General features: G+C 39.9%; 1 non-coding gene across 1 annotated transcript; it reads left to right on the forward strand.

Annotated features, from left to right (window-relative positions):
- The first annotated feature begins 4,258 nt into the window (after positions 1-4,258).
- Positions 4,259-4,365, forward strand: LOC145168244 (small nucleolar RNA R71). The gene has a single exon (XR_013741811.1). It is a non-coding gene; the product is annotated as a small nucleolar RNA R71 (small nucleolar RNA).
- Positions 4,366-8,989: the final 4,624 nt, after the last annotated feature.

Genomic DNA, 8,989 nt, shown 5'->3' on the forward strand with positions numbered 1-8,989 from the left:
TTTTGTTACACAACCAAATCAAACCAAAAATAAAACAAACACACCAAAATAAATAAACAAGACAAAAACTCAAATAAAAATAAAAGGATAAAAACTAATCATCATTCTCCTCATCATGTGCTCCGCTCGTTCCTGCTCCATCTCCACCCTAACTCCGATAGTCACTCTATGTAGGACAAATTGGATAATGATCTCCCAAGTGAGGTGGTTGCTCAATGTTAAAGTGTCGGACCATGTTTTCCATAGTTCCCCCAATCCAATTCATACTTAAAGATAATTGGTCAAAATAACCACCAAAAGCTTCTCCTCCAAAATTAGCTCCTCCGGTGGGTACATTATGATGCACCGGTTGTCTTCTCTCTCTGCGTCCTATCACATTCCTCCTTCCTCGAGGTCGTGGCTGTTGTTCGGGATGAGCTTGTGGCTCCACATCATTGTCCACAGGTATACTGACTACAACCGGAATCGACTCCAAATACCCCATAGAAAGGTCATCCCCTGGTTTACGTGTTAAAGTCCTAACCGATCGAGGTGTAATAAGACCATAAGATCTCGCCAAGCGAGTAATAAAGTGCCCCCCATTGATAGGGCTACCGGCTCGGGAAATGGTTGCCTTTCTACCCAAGTAGCTAGCTAAATGATATGGGATGTTGCAAAAAAATTCCGGTGTAACAATACTCCACAAGAAAAATAATTTCAAAGTTGTAACCTTATCTCCATGTCTCTTGTGGTTGGTGGAAAAAGTAATCAACTCGTGAAGAAGTCAATGAATAGGGGACCGAATATGAATCTCTTGTGAGACACCGGAATGAAACGCCTCGTTAGCAATTGTCCCCCAAAAAATCATACCCAGTGGAACCTGACAAATATACTCGAACAACAGATCTCAAGAAAAGTTCGAAGGTTGGTGAACGTGTCTCGTGTTCCTCGTATATCCCCATACGCCATGAAAATTCCGCGAGGCTACACTCCCTCCATTCGCCACCAAGGAAAAAAACCAAAGCCCGCGTGTAAAAAGGATCAACAGTGGCATCTTCAAATGAAACTGAGGCGAAAAACTCCATACAAAGCTCTTGGAAAACCAACTCACTAATGGCAAATAAATTCTTCCACCCGTTACAGGTGAAAGCAAAACCATCCACATAAAAAGTCTTCGTCAAATACGGAGCAATCCTTTCCATTAGCCCAACTTCTCTCAAACGCACCCAATCAATTCTCGGGGATATGGCAAATTCTCTGTTATGAAGCCATCCCAACTTGTTGGTGAAGTTGGTAACCACATTCGAGGGCATGTCAACGGGAATTTCATACAACGGGTAGCGGATAGAAACATATCCTTGAAACTGCTCATTGGACCTTCTTGAAGCCATTTCCTGTAAAAACAAATAAACAAGAAACAACCAACAAGATACACAAATCATTAAACAGATTATCAAAACAGAATCGCGAAATACCCAGGACTCACGTCGTGAGCCAGAAGCTCACGCCGTGAGTTCGAATCTGTCAGTTCAATCAGCCATGGCAGGAAGTGAAATCGAACTAAATACATGGTTGGGGTTTAGTAACAACTCTATTCTAAGTACATTTAAGGAACATGCAGTAAAGAAATCACTTTATTAGGGCATCAATTTTGACATTTGAACATAGCATAAACCCTAACTCTAAAATTGAAGAAATTATTAAGAATTAAAGGAATAAAACATACAAACAGTGGAGAGTGAACACAAACAAGAGACAAAAGAGGCAAATCTCGGAAAAAATCAAAGTGGGGGCTTGTGTTGATTCCGTTCATGTGCGATAATATGAGTGGAAAGTGGTCCAAGAATGAGGGAATAGAACTGGTCCCCTCCAGTATTATATTAAAGCTCAGGTCGTGAGCTATGGGGCTCACATCGTGAGTTCGCTACTGGGCCAAAATAAACAGGCTAAATTCCAAGTACTACGAGGTGGGATTTTGGGCCACGAGGTGGTGTTGAGCTTTTTATATAAAAGGTCCATTTTACCAAAAAAAAAACTTTTATTTATTTTACCTCTCAATATTTAGGGACCCCACACTCGATTTTCACCATTTTCTAAAATAATGAAAGGATTGATGATTAATTATCCTAAAAATTAACTAAATATGCAAAAACAAAACTAAATGCAAGAACGGAAAGAAATCACAAACCAGACTCGGGTTGCCTTCCGAGAAGCGCTTCTTTTTTGTTTGGAGTCATGAGCCGGACTCCATGTCGCCTCACGTTGAATTTATCGGAGTGTCCATCACCAATTGTATTTTCTGCTTATTCCACCTTCTTTTGTATGCTTGAACTCGTCTAATATATGCCTTTTTAGAATTTTCTTTTTTACCTTTCACATCATTTTCTTCAAGCTTTCTCTTAATCCCTTTATTTACCACAAGATTTACTTTTTCTTCACTCTTTAGCTCCACAGGTCCCATTTTTTCATCCACAGTTGAACTCCTTAAGTTCGAAGTAACTTCTTCCTCATCACTGGATACCAATTCTTTACTTTCCTCACCCACCCAAGATGTTGGAGTTTTATAAGCAATCACTTCAAAAATGACTGGAACAGATGCTCTTGGTTTGGTGCGTTTGACTTGTCGAATCTATTCTTCCATAAGATTTTCCAATTCTTCAAGATCATTCTCTCATTTATGTTGAAAACTTCACCTTGAACATCATTGCTTTGAAAACCATCTTCTACTCCAAAAGTAGCTTCATCATCTCCAATTCTCAAAGTAAGTTTTGACTCGCGAATGTCTACCAAGGCCCTAGCAGTATTTAGTAAAGCGCGACCAAGAATTATGGGCACATTTGCATCTTCCTTCATGTCTAAAACGACAAAATCAATTGGAAACACGAATTTCCTAATTTTTACCAAAATATCTTCCACGATGCCCCTGTAATGTGTCACTGAACGGTTAGCCACGTGAATTTTCATTCTTGTAGCCTTCAAATCTCGAAGATTTAGCTTTTGATAGAACGAAAAAGGCATTAGATTTATGCTAGCTCCAGAATCGGCTAAAACATAAGTCTTTGTATTATTCCCAAATTCACACGGAAGAGTAAGGCGTCCAGAATCTCCCATTTTCTTTGGCAACTCTCCCAATATTACTTTAGAACTTTGCTCACTATGTATTACCTTGGAATTCCTTTTTAATTGTTGGCAAGTGTCAAGTAGAACTTGCAAGAATTTGGCATATTTAGGAACTTGAGACAATGCTTCAATAAAAGGAGTATTAATTGAAATACCCTTTACTTGTTTCATAAACTTCAAATGCTCCTGGTCTAGTGGATGGACATTAGCTCGGGACAGAAACGGAAGCAATGGACGATAAGCTTGGACATCACCAAAAAATTTCTGAGCAGACTCACGTCGTGAGTTCGATGTTTCAGCAACTTCATTTTCTTTGAGTTTGGACTTCTTTGGCTTTGGTCCGGTCTGATTTGGATCGACTTCAAGTGCTTCAAGGAACTCAGAGATGGTATCCTCTTTAGTCTCTATTACCATTACATGTGATTGAGGCTTTTTCTCGGGAATTTTTGGAGATAATTTTTCTTGTACAAAAGTAGTTAGTTGACCTAGTTGGACTTCGATATTTTTGATCGATGCTTGGTCATTTCTTAGCAAAGCTTGCTGGTCCTTCATGATATTCTGATGTTCCCTTATCACTGCATCGGTCTCATCGTGTCTTTTCTCGGAAGCCTCCATAAATCTATGTAACATAGACTCAATATCAACTTTCTTTTCAGGAGGTGGTTGTTCTTTTTGGTACAAGCCTCGGTCAGTCTGCCTATATTATTCTTCTTTCTGCTTCTTATATTCGTCATATGGTAACCACTCATTCTTTGGTTTCCTCCAATTTTCATCATACTTATCTCCACTTGAGTAGCAAACTTGCACCTTTTTATTTCCATTATCATCCAAGTGGCAATCTTTTGTTAAGTGCGTACCATTGCACCTTTCACATCCAACTCTAATCGCATGAATTTACTGATCCATCTTAGTCTTTCTCTAGTCTATAGTATTTAGCATGGCTAGTACAGCAGCCATGTCTTCAGAATTTCCTCCTCCAATTCCTTTAACTCCATCTTGTCTTGGATTGTGGTACTCACGAGAATGCTTTGAGAACTCTTCAATTAACTCCTTAATTTCAGCCAGATTTTTCTTCGTAAGTGGTCCTTGAGAATCAAGGAGTTGCCTCGTCATGACATTCACCTTGTCATAAAATATAGACACTTCTTGTTGTATGTTAAGGTCATTTTGAGGGCAGTTTCTTAGTAACCCTTTATAGCGCTCCCATGCCTCATAAAACGACTCACCCGGATGTTGCTCAAAGTTGGCTATTGCCTTCTTGAGTTTAGATATATTTGATGGTGGGCAGAATTGTTCTAGGAATTGCTCACACATATGTGCCCAAGTAGTAATTGCACCGGGTGCAAGTGCTTTCAACCAATCTTTTGCAGCTCCCTTAAAAGTAACGGGAAGCATCCTTAACAAAACTATCTCTCTAGGAACATTCAGGACATTGAAATAGTCTACAATGTCATTGACTTCATCTAGGTGCTTATAAGCATCCTCATGATCCTTCCTAGAAAATGATATGTCCTTAAGTGTCGTAAGAATGTGTCGTTTTAACTTGAATGTTGTAGTAGCGGGAATTGTGGGTTGTACTAGACCGGGACCAGTGTCCTCGCGAATTCTCTTTTTTATGCCTCCATGGACACATCAACAATGTTTGCCATCTCGTTGTTAAGCTCATCCTCAAAATCGCTTTCTTCAAACTCGGGTTCAACCTCGTATTCAGTATCTTTAGGATTTTTCTCTAAGCTTTCAATCTTATTTCCGTCTTTCGAAGAACTGCTAGATTCTCCCACGTTCTTCCCATTCTTATTTCCAAAAACTGATTTAAGGTCCTTGAAAGGTGACTTCTTTGGTGGGTTGGCTTCTCCTACGTTTTTATCCGTCCTTTTGTGAAGGGTTGACTTTGGATCTGCAAGCGGTGGTATCAAAGGTGTGTTGGATCCTCGGGTCATGAACTACTGTAACAAAACAAAAATAAAAATGTAAAAACGAACAAAAACTACTTAAAAATGCCTACTGACAGGTCACCACGACGTGGTAAAGAGCACCACCTCGTGTTGTCGCAGAAAATCTAAACAGAAACGAAAAACAAAAAAACGTAAAATGACTGGTCTCACATCGTGAGCTTAAGGCTCACGTCGTGAGTTCAGTACTGAAACAAAAACTAATGCAGAAACTTAACTTTTTTCAGGTTTTACCCCACAAAAATGATCGATTAATCTAAAGCAAATAAATCAACAAACAAATAAGCCGTTACCCGGCAACGGCGCCAAAAACTTGATGTGTGCAAATAGCTACACCTAAATTTACCTCCTATCCTACTAGCTATTCGACCCAGGTTAGTGTACCCTTTCGCAAATAGTATAGCACAAACAGTCGGGTATCGATCTCAGGGAACAGAATTAATTATTTAACCTACTTACTATTAAATTAACCTAAAGTTCTAGCAAAAGTAAAATGGGTTTTATCTAATTTTGCAAGTTTAGACAAACTTAAATTCTTAACAACTTATTCAATCAAATATCAAAAACACTTCTATTAGTTTGAATCTACTTTCCCTCGATGGTTAGCTATTAATTATGGATAATTCCAGATGGTTACCAAATATTATATTATTAGCAGTTCAAGTCCAAATATGCTAATGTTCAATTAATTCATGTAGAGCTATGCATGATCACACATAATCAATTATTAGATAGGATTGGAGCTATGTAAGATTGAGTTAACAAACAGAATTATGTTCACAATATGTGTTCTCCGGCAGAGTCAAATTCAAATACTTTAATTACTTATCTAAGATTGGTTCGATCTTAGCTCTAATAATCTAATGTTCACTAAATTACTAGGTAATCAAATTCATGCGGATTAATGGTCACTAACTACACAGAATATGAATTTAAGTAATCTAGTATCAAATTAAGCATGCTAGGTATAAACAATCAAACACAAGCCATTAACCAACTAGAAAAATCCATATTAACATAACCAAACCATTAGTTCCAGCTTCATATAGCTAACAGAAATAGCTAGATTTAGCTACTCATAATAACAATCAAGCAAGCAAACTTCATAATTGAGAACATAGTAATGTACGAAACTAAGAATAAAGTATGATCTACTTCTTCTTCCTTGGTTTCTGCCTTATTTTCCTCTGAAAAACGTCTCTGGAAACTCTATTCTCTCCATCCAACCTCCAAAATTCATGAGCATCAAGGGTATTTATATTTTTCGAATCAACCCTATTCACGTCGTGAGAAAGGCCTCTAACGTCGTGAGCTCGATATTAATCCGTATCCAACACGAATTCTTGTTTCTGGATGTTTATCTTCTAGAACCTCCATGCTCACGTCGTGAGACACTAATACTCATGTTGTGAGAGTGACTTTTTGCTGAATTCTTCATCTTTTAAGCTTTTAACCTCCAAAGTTCCAATCCTTGTTGCTTTTAGTCCTTATTCTTCAAGAGGAATTCTTTTGGCTGCAAAATGTAATTTAATCTTATAAGTACCATTTATCTATGCAAATAACCAAAATATTAAACAAAATGTATTCAAATATTGCCTAAAAATATGTATAAATATGGCAATATCATAACGGATAGAAACATACCGGTCACAACATCTGGAGCTGCTCTGGCCTCCTCAGCAGTGATCTGAAAAGCGTGACCTCGAGCCCTTGGGGGATCCGCCTTCCCCTAGCACCCATCTGTGATCCTCAAAGTAGCTGGCGCGGGGGCTTGCACTGGCTTGCCGGTGAGCAACGGACAGTTGACTTTCACATGGCCAACTTGATCAAAATGATAGCAGATCCTAGTACTCTAGACAGGGGCCAACTGGCGACAATCCCTCGCATAGTGCCCCTCCCTACCACATTTGTGGCATAAACCTCCTGATCGACAAGCCCCGTCATGAACCTTCCCGTACTTCCCACAAGTGCGGCCTTGCTGACCCCCAGACCTATAATCAGCGACTTTGAACCGCTTCGGTGCTGGTTGCAATTGCGCCGGGGCCGGTCTCTAATCTCTCGTCTATAGCTCTATCTCAATCTCACACTGCCTAACGGCTTCCTGCATCTCCAACAAATAGTCATATCGTTGGGTGGAAACAAACTGCCTGATATCCGTCTTGAGCATACTCAAGTAACGGGTCATCTGAGCCTGCTCCGAAGCAAACTCATGGCAAAACATGGCCCTCTCAGTAAACATCCTGGTGATCTCTGTCACTGACTCCGATCCCTGCCTCAGGCCCAAAAACTCCTGGGCCAACCTCTTGCACTCCACCCGTGACAAATAACTGGTATGAAACATCTCCATGAATGGATCCAAAGACACTGTAGCCATATGCTCTACAGAATATGATCTCGTAACAAGTCTCCACTAATCCTTCGCTCCGGACCTTAGAAGGTTCAGAGCGCACCTGACATTCTGATCAGCTGGGCAAGAGCAGGTGAAAAAGCATCCCTCAACATTACATAGACACCTCATGGCTACAATCGGGTCCTGAACACCATCAAAATTCGGGGGATTCGTATTATCGAAGTCCCGATACTGAAAAACCCGACTCGGTACAACACCTATAGCTGCAACAGCAGCAGAGGCTGCAACAGCGACAGTCTCAACAACGGCTGTGTATCTGTCATCAAAGAACTCCATCATCGCGGTCTTAACAGACCCAAATAACTCCGATATCCGACCCCTGACAATAGTTACCACCTCCTCATGGAGAATCTCCCTAATCCTGTCATCTAACGCAGCTGACTCACTCTGACGACCAGCTCCTGATCCCAAACCGAATCCTACATCAACTCGACGCGTAGTCACCAAACTGAAAATAAACCAAGAGGATATCAGATAACACACATATCATAATGAGGAACCAACTCCCAACATATCCCTAGCGGTTGTGACTTTCTTGTTATGCAGACATGTCATGTGCTTTCAGTAGTACCGACCCATACTACCTTTCACACCTACCCGTATTTGTCTCAGAGGATCATCACAACACCCTAACAATACTTGCTAGCATACTCATACACTCAATCCTCACACTCTAGAGGAAGGCTATATATCTCATACTGGCCAACTGATCCCACACTACTCGCCCATGAAACCCCCACCAACCCTGCAACACTTGTGTACGCTAGCCATACATAACACTGGACCCTATAGACAGTCGAATATCTGATCTTATACTAAGCCCTTCATCAAACAGGAATAGGGAATAAGGCCAGACCACACATTCTCAGTCTATAAAATCTTAGTTATGCATGACCATTATGTATACACTAAGCAACTACAGTAACGATGTCAATTTCATTAGAGAAGAACCCTAGACTATCAGGCATCATATAATCAGGCAATTCCATCATGAAAAATCCTAAAGATCCCTAGCCTATCACTAGCATGTTGTTCTAACATATCACAATATCAAATAACAGTATGGTATTTTGGGGTCTACTTACTGGCTCCGACTAATCGTACACATCACATCCTCATCGATTATTTTTAAAACTATTTGAAAAAAAAAACCATTTAAAAAAAATCTTTTCCCTTAGTTTGAGGCTGGATTCACACGAGTGTTCCTCCAATTCACTCAAACCAAGGCTCTGATACCAACTTGTAATATCCAAAATTATACAAAAATTTAAAACTTTAAAAACAATACCAAATCTTCACTTGTTTACAAAATAGCTTTTCTAAAACATGTCAAACATCATAGTTTTTCCCAAAACCATAAACAAAACAGGAGGAGGCGCAAATCTTAACAAAACCAAAATAATGACAATGAACAACACACATACAAAGCCTTCAGTCTGACTGGAACGCCCCATCGGCCTACAGTCTACCTGGTACGCTCACAAAACCTTCAGCATGACTGGTACGCCACATCGGGCCTTCAGCCCCT

This window comes from Lactuca virosa, chromosome 3, assembly GCF_052849685.1.
Source record: "Lactuca virosa cultivar CGN04683 chromosome 3, Lactuca_virosa_CGN04683_v6, whole genome shotgun sequence".
NCBI classification, from domain to species: Eukaryota; Viridiplantae; Streptophyta; class Magnoliopsida; order Asterales; family Asteraceae; genus Lactuca; species Lactuca virosa.